This window comes from Dermacentor andersoni, chromosome 8 (genome assembly GCF_023375885.2).
Source record: "Dermacentor andersoni chromosome 8, qqDerAnde1_hic_scaffold, whole genome shotgun sequence".
Lineage (NCBI taxonomy): Eukaryota > Metazoa > Arthropoda > Arachnida > Ixodida > Ixodidae > Dermacentor > Dermacentor andersoni.
This window is the reverse complement of record NC_092821.1, coordinates 86,630,915-86,655,073: the sequence shown is the minus strand read 5'-3', so window position 1 is coordinate 86,655,073 and position 24,159 is coordinate 86,630,915. Positions and strand designations below refer to the sequence as shown.

At 44.8% G+C, this 24,159-nt stretch overlaps 1 long non-coding RNA gene across 1 annotated transcript in view; it reads right to left on the bottom strand.

Moving 5' to 3' along the window:
- Nucleotides 1–8,099: 8,099 nt before the first annotated feature.
- Nucleotides 8,100–24,159, bottom strand: part of LOC129386724 (uncharacterized) — a 39,830-nt gene continuing 23,770 nt past the window's right edge. The window contains exons 3-4 of the long non-coding RNA XR_008614026.2: nucleotides 13,066–13,171; nucleotides 8,100–8,316 (exon numbers count right to left, since the gene is read on the bottom strand). This is a non-coding gene — a long non-coding RNA (uncharacterized lncRNA). The remainder of the gene's footprint in view (nucleotides 8,317–13,065; nucleotides 13,172–24,159) is intronic.

Here is a 24,159-nt window from a genome sequence, read left to right as displayed (position 1 = left end):
TTCCCGAAATATGCAATAACTTGTTAGCATTAACAGAGACAAATTTACTTGCAAAGTTGAAAAGGAAGAACTTACGCTGAAGTTTCTCCTGAGCCTGGAATAAGCGTTCTTATAGGTGCGGACTATTACTGGCAGCTCGTCAGCGATAGAATTCATCGACTGGACGACTCCTTGACCACCATCGAAACTATCATAGGATGGACACTTCATGGAGGTACCCGACGTCCACTAAGTTCTACAAGCTGGAAACAGTAATGAACTTCAATATATGCCTAACGGAAGCCAATGTTTCCCATAACTGAGGTCTTTCTGGGAAGTAGAACATCTGAGACTAACGAAGACGTACTTTCCAAAGAAGACGAACACGTCCTGAAGAATTTCGTGGAAATAACTGTTGGAAACAGTGGTCGCTATCAAGTTTTGACGTAGTAGTTCTGCGGAAACCCGCAAGGTGGAGAGAAGTAATGAATAAAGGGAAAAATCAGACATCCACCCGTTCGTAGCAATTGCTACAAAGGAAACCCATACGGGTTCCTCGAAAGAAAAGCCTCATAGTTGAAGAAAAATTCGTCCTGGTCCGGGACTCGAACCCGGGACCACCGCCTTTCCGGGGCAGCCGTTCTACCATCTGAGCTAACCAGGCGGCTAGCAGATGGCAGGGCGAAGTCGAATTTGTCGACAACACACGAGGCAAAGGCAAGGTTTGACGTAGTAGTTCTGCGGAAACCCGCAAGGTGGAGAGAAGTAATGAATAAAGGGAAAATCAGACATCCACCCGTTCGTAGCAATTGCTACAAAGGAAACCTATACGGGTTCCTCGAAAGAAAAGCCTCATAGGTGAAGAAAAATTCGTCCTGGTCCGGGACTCGAACCCGGGACCAACGCCTTTCCGGGGCAGCCGCTCCTTGGCGGTGGTCCCGGGTTCGAGTCCCGGACCAGGACGAATTTTTCTTCAACTATGAGGCTTTTCTTTCGAGGAACCCGTATGGGTTTCCTTTGTAGCAATTGCTACGAACGGGTGGATGTCTGATTTTCCCTTTATTCATTACTTCTCTCCACCTTGCGGGTTTCCGCAGAACTACTACGTCAAACCTTGCCTTTGCCTCGTGTGTTGTCGACAAATTCGACTTCGCCCTGCCATCTGCTAGCCGCCTGGTTAGCTGAGATGGTAGAGCGGCTGCCCCGGAAAGGCGGTGGTCCCGGGTTCGAGTCCCGGACCAGGACGAATTTTTCTTCAACTATGAGGCTTTTCTTTCGAGGAACCCGTATGGGTTTCCTTTGTAGCAATTGCTACGAACGGGTGGATGTCTGATTTTCCCTTTATTCATCGCTATCAAGTTGAACTGCCGTGGCGCAGCAATTGGTCCCAGCTTAAAAATAACCGGGATGTCGCGTTAAAGAGGCTGTAGTCTTTGCAGAGAACGCTACATCGAGAACCAGAGTTTCAGAAGGAATATGACACTGCCATTACGAGCTACTATAACAAAGACTTCGCTCAGAAGGTCACAATGGACAGTACGAGTGAACACATTACGTACTATATGCCACACCGAGCAGGTAGTGGGACGCGACAGAACTAGGACTAAAGTACGGGTAGTATTCTACGCCTTTTCTCATGCTTCGGGCTCGCCTTCACTTAACGAAGTCTTGTGGACAGAGCCGAATTTGAACCCCAACATCCTCGACTTACTGCTGAAGTTTCGCAGCTTCAATATTTGAATTTCCGCCGACATCGAAAAAGCGTTTCTTCAAGTATCGCTGGCTGAACAAGACCGAGACGCGTTTCATTACTTCTGGTTTGAAGAAGGATCTTCCAGTATTGAATAACTGCGCATCACGTGGGTTCCTTCTGGTGCCTGCAGTAGTCCCTTTCTGCCTGCTGCAACTCCGCAACACCACTTGCAACAGGTCGAAGACAAATACCCTTCTACTGTCAAACTATTGAAAGATCTTCACAGAATGGCGGCTACTAATAGCATATTGGCTACTGAAGGACAGTCATGGAATTCTTGGGCCGAAACTATCTGCTTCAGGAGTCCAGAAAACGAAGAAGCCGATACCGAGGCAGAGACAGCGAAAAGAGAAAGCAAAGCTATTAAATGAGGAAAAGAAGATGTGGAACTTTTCGGATTTTGTCTACCGTGGGATGATTTTTATTTAGTTGTGCGTGAAATATGTAACCGAGTCAGAAAACCACAGGCTCTGCGAAATCACTTGGAGCAGCGGCATGGGAGCATTGACACATTTCGTCGGGGTTACCACACTGCTGACACGTCCGTGCTCCACCCGGCGGATGGAGGGAAGTCGTCGGGGCACAGCTCCTTGTCATTGTCGTCATCATCGTCGTCTTCGACGTCATCGTCTTCCGCCCCGCGACACTCGAGTGGGCCTGCCGGGCACCCGTCGTCAACAGCAAAGGCTCCATCTGGGTACTCATTGTCAGGGAGGCACAGCAGTGCGGTGGAAAAGCTAAAATGCCTCAACCACCCCAGTTGTCCGGGTGGAGCGAATGCCACTTCCACGACAGCCTGAAGCCATGGCCACCCGCAACAGCTCACCAGGCCGTGAAAAGGAATTACCTTCACCCCAGCAGCCGCCACCTTTAACCGCTGGAGGGCTAGGACTGCTGCCTGCGCCGGGGCCAGGGCAGGCCAATCACATAACAGCCGACGCATGCACCAGCAGCACGTCAGCAATGGTGGCTGCGACGGCTCCCACTGCGGCACTTACTTCCATCAGGAAGAGACCTTCCAGTAGTAGTTCCACCACGAGCACAGTATCAAAAGCGACACCGTCGTCCCGCGAATTACTTCAACGAAGATGGAAACACAGAGAACATGTGCTAAACAATTTCTGGAACCGGTGGCGACGAGAGTACCTCGAAGAACTTCGTTCAGCTCACATTAATGAATATAGACACTCAGAATCAATGAAGGTTGAAGACAGTAGTGATAAAAGAATTAAACTCGCCAAGACAATTGTGGATGATGGGACAAATGGCGGGCTCATTTCCTGGCAGCGACGGCAAAGTTCGCTCATGCGACGGTACGCAGATCTAGTGGCAATGCGTTCCGGAGACCGGTACAGACGCTATACCACCTAGAATCTGCTGGACAAGCTCCGCTTTGAAAAGAAACAAGCACACGCAAATTGTTCGGCCGGGAGCTGTTAATTATTATGCTCCGAAAAAGATGAGAAGAAGCCGAAGTTAGAAACGAGCGTGGAGCCCGGTGCGCGTCTGCATTTTTTTAGTTGGTTTTACAAGCGTCGAATAAAGACGTTCTCTGCTTCGGCTCCGCTTCCTGGTTTTCAACACCCGCCTACCAGAGACACTCATCTTTGAAAATGGTTCTGACGAGGGTGCAGACTTGTGCTGCATTGTTCGCTTTCCTTGAGTGACTTTTATCGAGGGATAAATGCCAAATCACAATAACACAACTGCAGGCTCCAAATGAGGTTGCAAATTCGCAAACACCGCTTGATCCCACCTGTGCAGGTCCATTTTGCTGATTTCGTCACCCAAATTGGGACCCGCCTCTCCCCCCCCCCCCCCCTGTGATGGTAAAGCCACCCGCTAAATATTGCTTTGCTAGAACACATCATCTGATGACGCCACTTCCCCGTCTTCTCAGTTTTTACCACAACACATTGTCCCTAATGTTGCAAGTATTTGTCTGTCTAATTAAACTGAACGGGACGACATTGCTAGTCACCTGTCTCCGGTTCGCAGGGCTTCTAGGAGAAATCATGGCGCATCCTTTCGCAAGGGGTTACAAACCTGATAGCAGAAAATAAACAGCCTGTTCGGTACAAATATCGTAAATTTATTTATTGGCCGATTTTTGTATTCTCTTTCTTTTTTTTCCTATTTGTCGTTGTTGTGTAGTGCTCTGTGAGCAAGGAAGCAATGCGGTTTCTGTTAGAACAACGTTTAGAAGAACAGCAAATTTTCTTTTAATGAATTATGAACGCTGCCGGGCCTCAGAACCTAGCTGCGTTTTCTTAGTCATGGATCGCATTTTCTGCCTGCGCTTCCTCGTGTTCACGGGTCTTTCCTCGTATTGAATGCGGGTGCTTTCTCGTGTTCAAAGGGTAACCGCACTTCTGAGTAACCTGGACCTACGCTCTGTGCGGCGAGCTCTGCCTCCATCACCACGTTGGGCTGCGGTCCCTTATGCTCGACCTTGGCATGCGTCCCACGTTCCGATGGGTCTTCGTCGTAGCTTACGTCAATCAGCCCATCCTAGGCTCCGGCGTCCTGACCTACGAGTATTTCGATGTCGACTATAGCATGCGTCACCATTGCCTCATGTACAGCACGACGCGCCTCTCCATTTGTCGCCTATTGCTCCCACTGGCATGCTCGCGCTGATCCCATGATGGCAGTACTCTAGAATTGCCGAACACTTTCCGGAAGTCACGAGGCTCTGCAATTTAAATGAGCCACCCAAACACAGCGTAAGCCATTGTCACGCGTGTGCCGCCTCTCGCATATCGTCCGAGCCACCTCTTCGGCGAGCGTCTGACCATCGGTAAAAGTTAATTCGATCATGTGCTCATGGTGTGCATGTGTCCTCCTTCGTGAAGAACTTGAACCTATAGAGCTTTGTCCTTAGTGCTTCAAGTGCTTCGTAAAGCACTTGAACCATTTCATCTGGTGCCCAAGAAAGAACAGAGTGAATGACGTCCGTGCGCCGACTTCCGGGCGCTCAACGCTCACCTAATTTACGATAGTTATCCCCTTTCACATATCCTATATTTCACAGGCCACATGGAAAGATGCAATATCCTTACTAAAGTGGACTTTCTCAAGGCCTTTCACCCAATTTCCGTTAAGCCTGCCGATATGCTGAAGACGGCCGTTACTACACCCAGCGGCCTCGTTGAGCAGCTTCCCATGGCGTTTGGGCTCGTCAACAAAGCTCAAACGTTTCAAAGGTTGGTTGCCGAGGTAACGCGTGTCCTCCTTGCAATATTTGCCTACATCGCGACATTCCTGTAGCAAATTACGCTTTAAGATTTAAAATCTTAAAACACTTTCAACAATTTGGCCTGCTTGCAAATTCCCAGAAATGCGTCTTCGCGTCCTCCAAGCTCGAATTTCTGAGTCACCAGATCACGGCTGTGGGAATTTGTGCATTGACATTGCACGTACAAGCCGTGAAAAAGTTCCCAGCACCCACTACCCTACGCGAACTGAGTAAGTTCTTAGGCCTAGTGAATTTCTCACGTAGCTTTATTCAGCACTGCGCCAAGCTTGTCCACCCGCTGACTGACCTTTTTCTTACAACTAAGAGTTCTTTATGCGCGAGTTCCTGCTTTCTCCAAGCTCAAGCTGCTTTCAGGGCTGTTATACGAGCCATCACCAATTCAGTATCCTCATTCACCAGAGGACTAACACGCCCACTTGCATCATATTGGATGCCTCAAGTGTGGCCATCGGCCTTGTTCTTCAACAGAAGACTGCGACTGGCCCCCACTAGGCTTTTCTTCTAGAAGTTCGAATCAGCTGAGACTCACTACAGTGTTTTTCGCCGAGAGCTGCTCGCCATAATCTGCACCATCTAGCACTTCCGACACGTCTTGGAAGGCCAGCCATATTACGTTCTCACCGACCGCAAGCTTCTGGTGTACATCTTTTGCACGATCTTTTGCACTATACGGGAGCGTCTTCTGCGTCTTACGGGAGCTTCCTCAACTGCCCTATATATCGGCGTTCAGTACTAATATCCGCCACATCAAAGGCACCAACAACGAGGCAGCCGATGCACTTTCCCACATCACCTCCCTCAGCACGTCTACATCAGCTTTAGAATGGGAACGTTTAGCTCGGGCGCAGATTGAGGATCCTGAGCTGCAAGCGCTGTGGGACCAATCCAGTTCCCGGCGTCTGTGACTCGTTTCTCACCCGTTTATGCTTGGTTCACTCTGGTACGGCATGGTAGGTACGACATGGTACGACATGGCTGCACTTCGTCCCTTAGCTGCAGCTACCTTTCGCCGTACGGCTTTGCAGTCACTTCATGGCTTCTGCTATTTCAGCATCCTAGATACTTAGCAATTCCTTACAAAGTGGTACGTCTGGCCGAGTATTAACATCATTGCTTTTTAGTGGGCACGCTTGTGCCTCGCTTGCCAGACCACCAAAGTGACGCACGAAGACTCGCCTGCAGTTTTTTTCCTGCCATCTGACTGTCGCTTTGGTCGCGTCCACCTTGATTTAGTAGGACCACTTGCTCCGTTTCACTACTGCCGCTACATTTGGAACATGATTTACCGCTTCAGACATTGGCCCAAAGCCGTGCCCGTTCCGGAGATCACTGCGGAAACAGTCTCTAGAGCTTTCGTTTCAACATAACGTTCACGCTTCGGATGGCTCAAAATTGTTGCAATCTGTCGAAGCCGGCAAATTGATTGTCCTCTCGTCGCTCCCCTCAACTGCCTACATGGCGCTAAGCACTGGCACACCACGGTATACCATCCATGTACCAACGGCATGGTTGAACTGTTCCATCGTCAGCTCAAGGCTGCCCTTACTCCGTGCGTGAATCAAAAGAAATGGGTCGACCTCATTACTACGGCGTGCTCCGCCTACGCGCCGTTCTTTGTCGAGACCTTGGCTGTTCAGCAGCCGAACTTGTCTACATTGCACCTGTGTGACTTCCTAGAGACCTTCCTTCAGTCCCCTAAACCCAGCCGCTGCAGTACCGCCAACGCCTACAGGACTGTATTCAGCAACTGCGCCACGTCCCCGCCTCGATCGTCTAACCACAGCATCTTTGTTCGTGCGGAGCTTGCGTCTTCGACTTCGACGCACGCATTTTTCAGATGGGACGCTGTATAGGCACCTGTTACACCCTGCTGTCATGGACTGTGCGGCGCTACCCTCAAGACGCCGAAATCCGCCACCATAAAATTAAATGGTCGTGAAGAGTTCGTCTCACTAGACCGCCTCAAACCGGCTTACCGCGTGACCGCGCGGTTCCTGACAACATCATTCTTGGATCAGTTAGAAAAGTCCTTCAGCACTCTCTTGAGCGGAGGTGGTCGTGATACTGTGAATGATAATATCGGAGAGACTGGTGCGCTTGTCGTTAGTTTTCAAACGGCACCTCGAGTGCCATTCTACTGCTGTAGTGATAGTGTTTTGTCTCTATGACCTATCGAAATCTCAGTGGCTTAGGGTAACAGGCCACTGTATACAGTAGAGCGTTTTAGACTTATTTAGCGCGGTCATGGTTGTGTTGAGACTTTATTTTTAAAGCAATATTGCTGTTCCTTTTCAGCATTAAGTAGTCTTCTGATATAAGTAATTCTCGCGACAATCGCAGATGCTATTCAAGAAAGTACGCAAATGGTTCTAATTAAAAATCATAATTAAACAAATAAGAAGTAAGAAATTGACCATGCCAGAGACAAGAAAGGCTCTCTCAACTTTCAAAACATAATTGGGCGTCTATTTCAATTTGGCAGGAAAACATGCCAAATGGTATAAGGGGTATTTTGGGAGGGTGGCGAGATACCAAGTAGACTGCTGCCTATCCCACGCATGGAAAAGCTACAGTAAAGGAACATTACCGCGCATGCACGCAAGAAGAGTATGCTTATTATAATTTTAATAGAGCCAATACGTTCACATAGACTCAAGAATCTCAATAGGATAGGATAGGAATAGACTTTATTTGTCCAACGGTTATTGCTGTTGGTGTCCAGGGCTGCGCTCAAACAGAAACGCAATTCCATTAGAAGCAGCTTGTCAAAGGTGCTCCAAATGCTCTGAATAAACTTTCATTCGAGCAGTGCCCTCGCCCTAGGTAGGCTGCTCAAAATGTACAATGTTTAGGTCCTCTTTAGATTGACTGAACGCCGCTTTAGGCTATCGCTGCTAAGGTTTCCTATTATATCTTTATTAGCCATGCCATGGATGGAATAGGGTAATGTGCTTTACAGCTGGTGCGGCAATAAGACTGTCCACGCAAGATAATCCACTTTGATTTTACAAAAATTGTTCTTTAGAAAGAACAGAGCAAGTATTTCTCTACACACACCCAGAAAACATGTTTGGTTTTTGCAATAGGTAAAAGGACAGAGTTTGAGAGTTGAAATAAAACAGAAACTGTTTATTAGTTCTTCATCCACAAAATTGTGGTACTCTACAGGGCGCGAACAGAGATACGTGTAACCTACAAGCGAGCGAAGAGAAATCGTCTTAGTTGTATCTAACAGGTTGTCACCCACTGACAGCACGTTGGGTAACGTCCAGTTCGACGTTTGGTCACGCAGCTGCTGTATGACGCTGGTTTGTTATTCGGACATCTAATAAGGAAAAAATGAGCAATGAGTAACTGAACACATTCCGAGTGCATATGTTATATGGTGTGTGATAACCTTAAGCTCACAATATTCAAAATTTTATAGTGGACGCAGAACTGTATTCTATGTAGGTACACCCAATGTAAAGTCCATACTCTCTGCCTAGCGGGGAAACAAGTTTGTTACTAGAGTATTAGCCGCTAAGTAAATGAAGTGTGGAAGCGAATGGTCATGGACCTAGGTGGTGACCTTGACCTTGACAGCTGCTGGATACCACAGTGTTTAAGAAAGATGCCTACCGATTATGCTGCGTACAAATTTGGCTTAGCATTTGATTACCAGAAAAATCAGGGCCCTTCTACTCTTTCAAGAAAGATCCCCAGAGAAGCTGTGTATGAGGGCCCCTAATGGCCAACTGTAGATATGGGGAGTTTTGCGTTGACAAACAGACGCGATCCTGGGGAAACTAACCCTTAACTGCTTCGCTGTAAATGACTTCTACATTCCACTTTTTTTTCGTTTCAAAATAGATCGGCGACCACTGCACATATCAAAATAATTATTTGTCCTTCTTTATGTTTTACGGCACGTTAAAAGCTGATTTACTCCTGTCCTTCATGGCTGTTCTCGCTAAATCTTTCACTAAAACCTTTTTTCTTTCAGAAAGACTTATTTGTATTTGCCATCGCACGAGCGCAATGAGGAGTATGGAAATATTGGTGAGGTTTTTAGGAACACAGCCCTGATACCTATGCTATGTTTCCGATGTACATGTTTTTCGTTAAAATGTGTGTATTGTTTAGTCCTAACAACTTAACTATTATCAAGCAAGCGTTGCCTGTTCTAGTAGCAGAAACAACTCTCCAACGGTTCTCACTAAGCCATCTATTTGAAAAGAAAATGGAACACATTCATGCATCATTTCTTCTGATGAAACCAATGGCGTGGTAAAGGTGCAGCGTATATATCATAGAATGCTAGTTTATACTTAGTGATGCTTTATAAATAAATGCACAAGCACAACGCAAAAATGCATTGAAAATGTTTGTGGAACCGTGACCAAGAAGCGACAGAAGGCAATGTGCGTTATAGTAGGTTATTATTCAGACGTCCAGAGTAGGCTAACGCTGAGTATGCTAAGAAACATAGTGAATGATTCACATCTAAAAAGTGCGCTTTTTAGTTTCCACAGAGCACGAAAGAGGGCTTGGTTTGATCGGGCGCGTAATATACTTCTATGCTTCTCATTTTATCAGCAAGCTGGAGAATATGACAATAAATTAAGAATAATGGACAAGCACTAACAAAATTATCAAAAGCACATCAGAAGCAATTTAATTTCTTTGTAAACAGAATTCCTCCGAGTCACAGTAGAATAAAAATTTGCCGTTTTGAATGCACCTGGTGACGTTTTAATTATGCTTGAAGATCTTCATCTTTTATTTAGCGTCTATAAGTGCGTCTCAGGTTATTACTACTTGGTATCCAAGTTGTTCTCGAAGAAGATTGTAGAGGAAACAACAGTACTGGACTTGATGTAGGTGAAGGCAAGGCGCAGAAGACCAGGACTTAGGAAGAAGAACACAAACGACAAGACGGGCGCCTAAACGACAAGACGGGTTCTTCTTCCTAAGTCCTGGTCTTCTGCGCCTTGCCTTTACCTACTTCAAGCACGAACCAACTAGCCCAAGCAAGAGTTTTACTAGTACTGGACACGGACGAACATCACTTTACTGAATGCCAAGTAAATAGGATAACAAAGATTTGAACTATCGAATGCCAGAACGAAGGCGCATATACGCCCATTTACAGCAGGAATGTTTATTTTCTTACAATTAGGCACCATACCTGTACCCACTATTGAAAAAGGTCACTTAATAACTAGGGTTTTAAACAAAGCATACTACATGTCCCTCAAAATGCAAGAATATACTTTTAACAACACCAAAGCTTGGCTGCGATAAAGCTCTCTTATATAAACAGATTCTGTATGGCTAGCTTTCTAGAAACGGTAAATAAATAACTGGTCTAAAAAATATTCAATATAGCAAAAATAGCTGGTCTAAAAAGACACATTCATATAGTGCCCACTGCAAGGAAACAATTTCTGGTCGTAAAAATAAATACTGACTCGCCCTTCCAACTCAGTGAATGTGGATGTCCAGCGATGCTGTTGAAAACCACCACTGCAACTGCTGGGGGTGTATCTAATGCTTCATTGCTTTAGAGTAATGGTAGTAGTAGTAATATAGAGTACTTATAGTAATGGAAGTAATGAAAATTTTTGACAGCACGCTGGCGCTGGTCGTATTGCAGCGTCCTTTTCCCTTTGTCGCTCCTATTATTCACGCTGCCTCAAGGAAGTCTATGTGTTGTCTACCCATAGCGGTGGAGCAACAACTATCACTTAAGCTGCTAGGCTGGTTTTTTATATGCGACAGGCTAATGACGCCAGTCCCTAGGTCGGAAGCTGCCGAAGTAGCGGTGGCTTGCGCAGCAGTAAGCGTTACCGGGAAAGGTATGTGGGGAGTGCTACATGCTTCGTACGGTTATCAGAAGCGCCTTATCAACAATTACGTGGTTTAGATAATTGATTCGTGCTTGTTCTCTATTCATACAAATGCTTTGCATGTTGTATATGCGTGATTCCAAAGAATGTATGCGCTTTTTATTCAATTTGCTGAGTGCTTGAAGATTGCTTCACTGCCACCGCGGCCGGCCCGGTGTTACACCACCTCCGGGATCGGCCTGCAATTTTGACCGTGGACTTCGGCACGAAAATAACCGACCAACTAGAAGAAACCAGCTTCGCTGTAAGAATGATTCATGCCTACACTGCCAAGGACACTTTAAGACAGATATGAAACAAAATCACAGGTTGTCATTTAGAAATCCAAAAAGAAAGTTTCCATCATCCAGTTTATATCTGCATTCTTTTGGAGCACTTTCTTATTGTACCACTTCTAACGATTTGATACACTCTTAATAGACATAGAAGAGCACCTGCGAACAGCACCAGTCAGTTGTTAATACATATTTCATTAGTGTCATATATTCGAAAACACGGAATAGTTTATTTTAGAGTACGAATAATTGTATTTAGAGGGTTGTATTTCATTCGTATCTAAAGGTGTAAATATTTCCATACCCTTATTATATACGTTTTGCAGGAAGAAGGTAGCGCGCAAATATAATGCAACATGGAGTATTAACGATGAACACTGATAAATGTGAATTGCATTGTATAATGGGTACTATTCAGAATATCGTCAGGAATAAAGTTGTTTTTAGGTAGGTTGAGTAATATAAAGGTATCACAGGTCGGATAATGTGGATAATAAGTCAGATATAACATAGGGTAAATCTACTTGTTGGGAACTACTTTTAGAGAAGCTTTCTTGAAGCGTTCTTAATAATGTGTTGCAAAGAAAAGCAAGATTTGGCCAGCTTACTTCTTGGAATCTGCAGTAGGCTAAGCTTCCCTAAGGATTTCTAATAAATTTCTGCGCAAAAACTTATCAGAGAAACAGTCTGTGCTGAATGGCGTTCTCCTAATTTTTCTTGACTGAGGTGGCAATAGACGAGCAATGACGCTCATTCTGGCCATTTGCCTGTAGTTAACCTGGCTTGTCTTCGATTGATGGGCGTTGGGAAACTCATTTTCGTCAGCCGATCTTCTCTTTAGCACTCTGTCCAGCACTGGACTCGAGAAATGACATGATTCGTTTGACATTCAACCATGAGACCTGCCACGCCATGTCGTTTGACACTCTTAACATGATATCGAAAATTAGTTTCTTTTGTATCGGCTGTAGTAATTAAAGGGTTCTAGAAAGTGTTAGAAAGCGTGTCTGCGGCCGGGAAGAAACTTAAGAATGCTGCCGTTCAGGCACCAAGAAAGCATGCCAACGCTGCACTGCGCATTGTTTGGCACAGCCTACACCAGGAGTCATATAATCATCTCCACAGCATGGAGCTAAACTTCGCGAGCTATATGACATATTGTCAGAGAGCAGCTACCGCTGCGGACATCAAATAAAACTTGTTCCTTTCACGCTCTCTAAACCACACAAAAATGCATGGCGACCGATCGTTTCTGCTCGAGTGGTGGTGTCATCGGCCAGATCTGATGAGATTCAGGAAAATTTCATTGTATCCCAAAAGAAAACAGTTTGCATAACAAAATCGTCACATAGCTCCTTGAATCCTTGAATCCTTGAATCCAAAATCCTTGAAGCTGTGTCAACCAACAAAGGATTTGTTTGCTGCAATATTAACACTTTTGGTTCCGGAATTCGTTTCCGTCAGGTTGATTCACGCCGGCGTTGTTACCGTCTGTGGTGTGCATAAAATTAATAAATAACTAGCTTACCCGTGAATTTCATGAGTTCCTAATGTGAAATAATTTGAGTTTCTGCGAACTTTAAGCGCTAGGCTGATAAAGTGCAGCGTTTTGACCCAATGGCTGCTAGAGATGCAGCACTCTCACTTTCTTTCCGATGTGATATTGCCTGCTGGCTTCATATCGTACGATTAAAAGAGTAAAACCATGATAAAGGCATCGTTGAAGATGCGGTGAAGACTCTACTCAGCATTCACCTATATGTAAATTCACTAGAACAGCTGATGCATAATTGTCTAGTATGAAAAGCGTGAAGATTTTTGTAGTATAGATATCACATAATGCATATTATACATTGCAATTTAGGCACTGTGGTCGCAGAGACACATATTGACACTATCCCCTCTTACCTGTGAACGATGCCAACCCTAAAGGAGCAAATCGCTTTTTCACAAGGGTCATTAAAGTACGTGTAGTCATCGCTTGAGAGCTCCTGTCCTCTGTGGGTGCAATTGTCTGGAAACCGCAAAAAAATGGTTTGCTCTTTAGATAGTGTACTCCGGTTTAGTGTAGTTTATAAAGTATAAATATATTTATTATTCCTTTTACTTCACCTCTGTGTGAGTACTTTAAGCTAATCTAGTAATCTACAGAAAGCACAAAGTGTCTATTTTACGTTCACCTATGAAATTTGCGGGATTTGCGGCCGAACCTTGCTCCTATTCATACTTCTGTTCTTCACCCCTAGCTGACGGAACGACTGTGCCGTGGACGCCAACCTACATGGATTTGCTGACTGTCAACCGTTCGTAGCAGCTACCTGCCACCACGTGTTCACTAGGATCACTGCCGGATTATCGATTCACCGCCCGTTCATCAACTGATCGCATCTGTTAAACAGTCCACAGCGAAAGCGCCATCGCTGCCAGTGGCGGCACCCCCTTCCGGAATCGCTACAAAAAGACCGAACATCAGCTGCCGAGTGGGATTTGCGGCCGAACCTTGCTTCTATTCATACTTCTGTTCTTCACCCTTAGGTGAGTTTGACGCAAATACATAGCTTCTGTAAAAAAAAAATTGTCTTGGCCGCAAATCCCCATTGTAGTTTTCTTAGCTGTCAATTCTGTTGTGATGGGTGTTGATATTTGCACATTCCGCATCCGAGTAGGTTGTTTTGTGCCACTTGGGAGGGACACTGTGTCATGTTCACCAGTATGGTTTTGTCCAGGCTGTGCTGCCTCTAGGATATGCGTAGGCTCTCGACTGATTTTGGCTGTGTCGTGTATATGGCTCCTGCTAATCTGTGCTGGTGACGTTGAGACAAATTCCGGCCCAGATAAATCTGATCAAGTTCTCGCTGCAATTAAAGGAATGAGATTAGCCAGTGAAAATTTCCAAAAAGAAGTTCTTGGAAAAATCAAAGATGTACAGCTGAGCGTTACAGAAATCAAACGGCGCTTATCTAAGCTAGAAGGCAGCTCGGGCGCTGTCACTGACATCTCTAAGGAAGTCAACGCCTTGGGCTCGATGCTGAAAGAATCTCAAGAGAGGCTTCAAAGCATATAAACAACTCAAACGCGACAGTCTAGCAAACATGTTGATGACCTCAATAATAGAATGCGTAGAAATAACTTGATCTTCAAAGGCATTGCTGAGCAGACAACGGAAACATGGAAAAATACTGAAGATGTGGTGACAAAGTTTGTAACCACGAGCTCGGGAATGTCAATTGGCGAAATTGAGCGAGCGTATAGAATAGGAGAACGAAGGGAGAACAACACCGCCCGATAATTGTGAAATTCTTAAATTTCAAAGACAAGACCTGCATTCTCAAAAATGCCCACAAACTGAAAGATCTTAAATCTGCTTCCGTTTGAATAGAAGAGGACTTTTCACCTAGGATGCAATTGATTAGGAAGTAGCTTAGAGACTTTGCTCGAAAGACGAGACATCCTGGTGAGCAATATAAACTCTTCTTTGATAAACTCCTTCTTAATGGTACCCTGTATTCATTCAACTGCACCACTAGAAAAGTGACTGCTCTTCCCAAACGCCACTCTACAGATGGGGCTGCTATTTCTAAAAACGGTATAAAAGAAATGACTACTCCCCATGAATGCGATGCGACCACTCAGGACAACTGACTAAAATATAAAGAGATGAATTCAACGTAGTCAATTCTAGTGACAACTTTATGTAGCCTCCTTCCAAAGCAAGATCATTTCTGTTCTTATGTCGAAGCATGCTCAGCTGACTTGGTGTTACGATCAGAGACTTAGTTATCTCCCGATGTTAATAATTCTGAACTATCCTTGCCCAGCCAGTTTTCATTATTTAGGAAAGACCACATTACTTCACTGGTGACGGGGTAATTATCGCCGTAAGGAAAAGCTTGCAAGCGTTTGTTATTGATACGGAATCGTGCCTGTAAATTTTTTGGATTGCGTTACGACTGTCACCGTCTGTAACTTGTGCCGTTGGGGTGTGTTATCGCCCACTTATTCAGCCGAGGAATTCCCTGAACACCTGAATGAATCTTTAACTCACATTCAGAACCCATTTCCACGCGCACCAGTATTCCTGGCTGGCGACTTCAATTATCCGAATATTGATTGGAAACATGCAAGCCCCTCCACGGCACAAGAAAGCGTAAATGCCAGAATTTTCTGGATATGTTAACACTTTTTAATCTGCACCAAATAGTTTCCACACCTACGCATGGTCATTCGCCTTTAGATCTTGCACTGACAACGCAATCAGAGAAGACATCTGTACACGTTTTAGATGGCATCAGTGACCACATGATACTGCAGTGCGATTATGCAGTAGTCAGGAAGAAACCAGAAAAACAGAAAAAAAATTATATTTCATTATACCAGAGCAAATGTTGACACTCTCCTTAATGAACTATGATTATTCTTTACAGATATTTTCCACCCTTTCAATATGCGGGATGCAAATGAGAACTGGTTGCTAATTCGTGATAAACTAACTCTGCTGAAAGATAAACACGTGCCTAAGGTCACCATTACCACATCAACAGAGAGCACATGGTTCACAAGACATGTGAAACGATGCATGAACAAAAAGAAACGGTTGTACGCAAAAGCCAAACTGACAGCATCTGAACACGATTGGAACAACTACCGCACACATGAGCAACTGTGCAAAAGGGAAATTGAATCAGCGAAGGACAAATTTTATAACAGTGACCTTTCACACATGCTAAAAAACAATCCTGAAAAATTTTGGCGGGTTGTTAATCCAAGTTACAGTTCAAACTCCTCAGTATCCATAAATAAAGAAGGTAATCTTCTTACTTCCGTTGAAGTAAGAGAGGAACTTAACCAATTTTCTGCTCAGTATTCACTCCTGAGGGCCCCTTACCTACTGACCTACAATTCCCAGCGCTGCACTCAACTATGCCTGACATAACTGTCACGCCAGAAGGCATATATTCTGACATAGACCGTCTCCCTATTATCTCGGCACCCAGCCCCGATGGGATATGTCCTAAATTGCTAAAAATAGCAAAGTCTGTAATATGCCCAATCTTAGCCGCAATTTTTCAGCAATCTATAGATGTGGCTGTGTCCCAAACGACTGGAAGATTGCGCGTGTCATACCCGTTTTCAAATCTGGTGATGCATCTAACCCGTCAAATTACAGATCAATCTCGCTAACCAACATCAGCTGTAAATTACTAGAACACATAATATCATCGGCCATTATGAGCTATCTGGCGAAGCATAACTTCTTTTTTGCGAATCAGCATGGCTTCCTCCACGGTTGATCTTGCGAAACACAACTGTTCGAATTTATTACTGACCTTCATCACGCTGTTCATGCTCACTCTAAAATAGACGCCGTATTTGTAGATTTCGCCAAAGCGTTTGATAAAGTTCCACACAAACGTCTAATAAAAAGAAAACTTGACCATCTGACCATTAATTCGAAGGTTATTTTTTGGATTAGCAATTTTTTGGCCAATCACTACCAATCAGTCTTGTTAATGGTCATTCATCCATCCTCTCCCACGTTAAATCTGGAGTACCACAAGGGTCTGTAATCGGACCTATCTTATTCTTAGTTTATACAAATGACATAAGCAATAACCTGAGTTCTACGGTCAGATTGTTTGCAGGTGATTGCGTGATATACAGGCAAATAATTGAACCTTCTGATTCACTTCACTTACAATCGGACTTAGACAAGATTAACAATTGGTGCACGCAATGGCAAATGAAAATTAATACCTCGAAAACAAAAGTCGTGACATGTACCACAAAAACTGACCCCGAACCTTCCCATTACATTCTAAACGGCATGACCGTAAAATCGGTACCTGTCATAAAATATTTAGGGATCCATTTAGCATCCGACCTTTCATGGAACATTCACATAGATACGGTCATTAACAAGGCTTCTGAAACACTCGGATTTCTCAGACGCAATCTGTGTTAAGCTAATGCAGACACTAAGTATTTAGCATACACCACATTAGTGCGCTCGCAGTTGGATTATGCGTCTTTGATTTGGAACCCATACCAAGCATACTTAATAACAAAATTGGAGTACCTTCAAAATAAAGCCGCTCGATTCATATCGAAGAACTGCTCGCGTACGACAAGTGTGACTGAAATAAAAAAAGGTCTCAAGTTACCTCTTCCTGAAAGACGTAGAAGGCTTTCCATACTGTCCTTTTTCCACGCATTATATCACAGCCACTCTTCCTTTGCTATATCCCGTCTCGCGACAGCGCATCGCATATTCCCACGCATTGACCACCAACTCAAAGTCGAACCCATCTTTGCTGGCCCTCACCTCTTTCATTAGCCGCTCGTCCTAGCCATCCGTCAATGGAATCTTCTGCCTGGCACCATTGCATCTGTCATTGATTACGAAGCGTTTGTAACGAGCCTGAAACGTCACCTTGAGCTGTAACCTTCATCCTTCCCCTGTCCCCACTTTATACATGTGTGTATATATAACACTACTCTTTGTAACAATTGAATGTTTGTTGATGATGGTTGCTATGTGTCTTTTATTTTGTTTTTCTTTTCATCATCATCATCATCATCAGCCTGGTTACGCCCACTGCAGGGCAAAGGCCTCTCCTATACTTCTCCAACAACCCCGGTCATGTACTAATTGCGGCCATGCCGTCCCTGCAAACTTCTTAATCTCATCCGCCCACCTAACTTTCTGCCGCCCCCTGCTACGCTTCCCTTCCCTTGGGATCCAGTCCGTAACTGGACTGGATTTCTTTTCAACATGCTGTTAATGGTCAGCGACTTCTGTATACATCATATTATTGCGTTGCTTTGTACTTACTGTTGTCACCCCCCCCCCCCCCTATTTTGCCTGCTGGGCCTTTAGGGTATTTGAATTTTTTAAAAAAAAGTGTTCCCAGGCTGGAGCATGTGCCTACTCAGTGATTCTAGGTCGGATGCACGCCTCATTGGACAATTTTGAAACTTGAAACTGTGACTTTTTGCGCGCAAACAAACAGGGACGAAGAATAGGGGCAACACAAGGACGAGCGCTTGTGTTGCCCCTATTCTTCGTCCATGTTTGTTTGCGCACAAAAAGTTTTAAGATGAATCTGTTCCAACTAGGCCGACTCGCAGTAAAACTGTGAATTGTTGAACAAAAAGAACCTTCTTAAGCAGTTAAATAAAAACAGCCACGCAGCACGTTTCCTTACAAGCAGTATCGAACACATTGAAATATCGATGACACAACTTTCTGTTCCATGATGTCGCGGATTCGAGTGAACCTTCGGAGCAGTCCTAAGCCAGTATCATACATCCTAAATAGCGCTGATAGTTGGCCTACACACGCAATGAAACATGCTCATCACCTTGGGTCTTATCAATAAAATTCTAGTCGAATTTCTGAAGTACAAATGAAGATAACTTCTTTCACGCGCGATACTGAATGAAAAAGACGCAAGCGTAAGATGAAATTCTTTCCAGTGGCAGGCGCTGTACCCGCAAGATGCTATTTGAGTTCACTAGACTCCATTATCAAGAAACATAACAAACCATAAACTGCGATACAAGGGTTTCATAAATAAAAAGAATTCATTTTTTACCTGGAAAGTGCTATGATGGCAGCACGTGCTCCTCAAGCAGGTGAAAGCCGCCATTCACACAGTAAAGCACAAGCTGAATAATATAAATGGGTGAGTGGAAGTGGATGCCGTTATTCACTTAACCCTCTTTTTCACTAAGTCTACAACTGTGTTGACCAGACGGTTATATACTTGTTTCCACCACTGACACTTGCATTAGGATATAGTGGCATTGACAAAAAAAAAATGTCGCATCCTAACATTCGCAGCAACAAAACATTCTTATTTATAGACAGACCATTTTTATGCGACCGTACTCGTATGCCTAATGACGGCATTATGTCAGCGGCCCCTAAAGTCTTTCGTTTTTTCAGGAACACATCATTTTTACCCAAACGTTCAAATATTTGGGGCTTTAGTTAAATATCTAGAAAAGCCATTGTGAGAGTACTTAACGGCCTCTTTGTACCCGAGAAATTTTGCGAATTAGTTATACGATGTTAATACCGCTGTTACATCATATTAACCAGGTTCGCACTATCACTAGGAGAAAAGTTTTACATTTTCTTCATTTTATGGCAGCATAAACACCAGCTTACCGATATTATATGGTAAAACAGGAGTTCCTAGATTACTGTTGCAGATTTTCACTCACTCCGGTAATTTACCGAATTACGAAAACAGCCTCTTCCGTGTAAAGCTTTGTATCGTGTGCTAGCATGTGAGCCGGATCTTGTTTTTAGCTTTAAATATTCACCTTAGGTAAGTGATTATTCACCAGTTACTTGTCAGCTGAAAATTAGTAACATACGAAGACAAAAAGAAACATTTTAGAGACTAAGTACGCCGCAAGGATAGGTCTCTCTTGGAGGAGGCACTTTTTTTGCTTGCTCATCTAAATTTACAATCTTGCGCTCTGAATACCTTCCATGAATCTATCGAAACATTTTGGAGGAAGAATAAATATTCTCATATTTCTACGTTTGGTGCTCGTGTGGTTCACCGAGCGCCGAGCCCATTATTTGATGCATTGTGGGCTCTTCGAAGTTTTTTTATAAGCTACCGGCAGAGTAATGTTGTTTCGCGAGGATTTATATCTGCCAATGCTGAACGGGTGTGATAAAAGGTAGGAGATTGATACTTGTAGCTCCAGAATACAGAAATGAACAATGTTGCAGATACATCTGGCCTGCTGCAATACGTGGACTAGCCAACACGCGGAAACAATATTTTAGATACACTTCTTCTAGCTCACCTATCTCATCAAGTTCTACCACATTCACACGAGAAATGAGCGCTCACTGAGCTGTAGTTACCATAGTTAAAACAAAATTTAATGATTCGTATGTCATGATAACATCAGTGTTTTAATGTACTACCTTTTTTCCGTACTTCACGCACTTCCAGGCAGTTATGTGTGTATAGGTTTTCATCTACCTTTCCCGCTTACGTGGCTCACTCGGCAGTTCGTTGTCAATTGGGTAACGCTTCGGTTTGTTGCGCTTAGGGAGCGTGGTTCCAACTTACCTGTGAGACCATCTTGTATCACTTAGTATGCAGCAACGTGTTGAAACGGAGCGGTCTTTAATGACCCTATTTCAATCCAAGCAACCCTGTAGACGCGCGAATGGACAGGTAGCATTGCTCGAACAAACTCTTTGACGCTGGCTTGGAGCCTTGGGTATTTCCCACATGGTGTTCGCTGGTCTTCAGTGAGCGTTCTTCATACCAACTAGGGTCACTGGGTATGCGTCATTGTTACATTCCGATTTACAGTGACGGAAAATATTCCCTAACTAATTCCATAGATGAGCGGAATCGAACACATGTCACCAGGGTTCCGCAAGAAGAGCAACCCTACACACTAGCAGGCTTTCCCACCAAAGCACCGGATGGGTGCCTCTTTCAATGAATGCCTTTGGCACCAACGCTTTAGCACACTGTCCCAAGAATGCACTTTAAATGTGCCGCTCTTCAATGAACCTCTCGCCAACTGAGGCCACTGAGTATGTGCAACTGACTGCGTGCAAGCGAAGAAACAAGTGACAGAACTCGTAAGCAACGGGCTTACGAGAAGAAGGCTTCTCATCCTGGAGGACACGCACGGATTTATCGGCCATGTCAGTAGATGGCGCAGCGTGCCCAAAAACAAGCGCGATATAGGAGCCTGGTTGCTCCATAACACGTATATGAGCGTTGGCACGCACCTGCGCGCCATGCATTTCGGGGGCAATGAAGAAGCTTCATGGGAGCTGTGTAAGTTGGCGCTGAAAGAGGAGATCATGGCAGAACACGGTTGTTACAAAATTCCTTTCGAATCAGGCAGTACGTTGTGTGTCTATATTGATGCAATGCTAACGCATTACCATCGGTACTCATCGTCAGATGGGTTCAGCGGAATTCTTTTCGAGACCAAGGGAAACTGTGGAAGCATACCTGGAAGACGTTTCGACTACCCGTCAGTTTTAAATGCCTGGTGGAATAAATGGTGTACGAATAATGGGGGACACCAAGCGTTGATCCGACGAATGTAAAAACATACGCATATCCAACGTACCTTCTATGAAACTAAAAAATTCGAAAAAGAGCAGTAACGACATATGTACGATGAATAACTTTCATGAATAGTGGTTGCTACTGCGCAAGAAACCAAAGAGTGAAGTTGAGCAACAGGCTCATCTAACCCGTGAATATATGCTGCATAGTAACACCGCATGAGAAAAATACTTCAAAGGACGGAATGATAGAATAAGACAAACCGTAAGCCATTTAGGAAGCACCTAAAGGATGTCCAAATTAGGTATCTCAAAAATCGTATGTAACGATGAACTTGATTTTTATTTTCTAGGGTTTTACGTGCGAAACCATGACATGATATGAGGCACGCCTTAATGAGGGTCTCCGCAAATTTGGACCACCTGGGGATCTTTACCATGTCCCCAATGCACGGGGCATGGAAGCTTTTGCATTTAGACCGCATTGAAATGCGGCCCCTGCAGTCGCAATTTCACCCCATGACCTAGTGCTTAGCAGCGCAATACCATAGCCGCTAAGCCACCGCGGCGGGTAATGATGAAGTTGCGGCAGATGGCGAAGTTAAATGCACGCGTCTAAATAATTTCTTCCACTGCGTATTTCTTCTAACACAGCGCTGTGTTATCATTCCCTGTTGGTAATGCAGAATTCATGACTTCAGTAGAGGTCAGCCTAAATGGTATAAAATTGCTATGCTGCGGGCTTTAATACCGGTTAGCGGGAAGCCGAGTCCCTTCGAGTCAAGTGCAGAGAGCCGCTGTGGAGCGACATTCAATCGCCCGAGCGAGGAAGGCAGCAACACTGATCTTTGGGTGTTTGTTTTTTCCTCTTAACAAGACAAGAAGCCGCAGCGATGCTTGGGCTATCTTCATCATTACAATGGCGCCGAAAGGAGGGTAGCTGTGGTGACCCACCATAATGAAGCAATTATGGGTTCATAATGGGCTTTCAGCCGGCTGACGTGGGCGGCCTCGCGACCGAGAGTCGCGGGTCGTGAGACTGCGCCAGAGGTTTAGCTATGTCGTTTACAGGAAACGTACAAGGATCGATATGGCAGCGTACGTGGTATTGAGCCAGAAGCTTAGACGAAAGGCCGGACACTGGTGGTGGCATCCACAATGAAATGAGGGGGCTGATATTGAATGTGGTATGTGGTCAGATTCTTGTCATGTGCAATCCGCAGGTGAGCTTCACCTTCCGTTGTAAAGATACAGGCAAGATGGCGGCATTAAGCGTAAATGTGCACTTTTGATAAGGGACAGCATTCGGAGTCGTCGGGTTTGTAAAACAGTATCGTATTGAGCATGCCACAAGGTTCTCGTGCATAAAACAAAAAGAATGGCGAAATACATGTGGTCGTTTGAGTCATGGTATTGTAAGCGTTCGTTACAAAAGGGTGAATCATCTTCCAGTTGAAGTGGTCCGACGCAACGTATGTATTGAGCATGTGGCCACTTGTGCCTGGTATGTCGCCACATATACTGCATGATATGCAGTATATGGAGAGAAACATTGCGTTGTTTTGCGTCGCAGGCACGGATGTATTTGCGGGAAAATCTGTACATACCGAAACACTCGAACCGCTGCCGTAACGTTGCGTAACATTTCAGCACAGCGGCGTGAGCATTCTGTGGGTTGGCAAGAGAAGCACCGAAGATGTCACGGCGCCTGTGAGGAGGTTTTTTGGAGCGGCCACTTATTCGATATATATATTGCATATATATATTCCATTATATATCGTCACATGTGTATACCATTCGATATATAGTAACGGCAATAGAGTAGGTTGTCTCGTCTGGTAAAATGAGAGGCTCGATGGCGGAGTGCGTGGGGAGGCGTGACGGTGGTAGAATTTACCGGAAGGTTGAGAAGCACAACAATCCTCGGATCCTTGTGCTACTCTGAATGCATGCGTTTGAGGTTTAGCGCTTAGATATCAGTGTACTGTGCCGAGAGAGACGCTGTGCAATGGCGTAGAGGAGGAAGAGAAAGAGCATCCGTAGTGGAGTGCTTGCGGCCAGACCTGTACACCACTTGATTATCATACTATTGCAGCCGAAGGGCCCAGTGGCCGAGATGGCCAGAGGGGTCACTGAATGACAACTTGCAAAGAGCGCGGTGGTCCGTGGCCACGTAAAAGGGTCGGCCATGAAGGTAGTACCAAACTTACTAGGAGACAAGAATATGGACAAGGACTCCTCAGTAGTGCACTATTTGGCGACAAGACGCTCGGTAGAGCCACGTTTGCGCTGCGCGAGCACTGCACGAAGGCCGGTGCCGCTTCCATTTCTTTGTACCTTCGCATGCGGTCGTCATTAGAACCGCTATAGTATAGGAGGCGAAATTAGGAGCTGGCGTAGCATTTGAAATGCGTCATCAAATTCTGAGGAACAGTGAAACAGATTGGTGCCAATTATTGTCACGAAACCTCGTGCAATGCGAAGAAGAAAGACAGAGGCCGACGACGCTCCGGCAGCTCTTCTATGTGGGTTTAGGAATTTTGCCGACAGCTCGAAGTTTTATCAGGGAGGACGCCGTCATTGGACATTATATGTTGTAAGATGGTCAAGGTGCAGGCAGTAAAACAACACTTGTGGATGTAAAGCTGAAGAAAATAGTTTCTGATGCATGTCAAGACTTGGTGGAGGCGAATAAGGCGCATGAAAACTCTGAGAAAAACATAACGATCTCATCAAGGTACATGGGCAGATGCTTCATTTGAGACAGCGAAATATGCCAGCCATCATGCGCTTAAAAGTGGTGAACGCATTGCACAGTCCGAATTTCATGACGTTAAACTCATACATCCCATAAAGAATGAAAAACGCTGTCTTATGATGATCGCACGCGGCCATCAGAACCTGTCGGTAGCCAGGTCGTAGGTCCAACGACG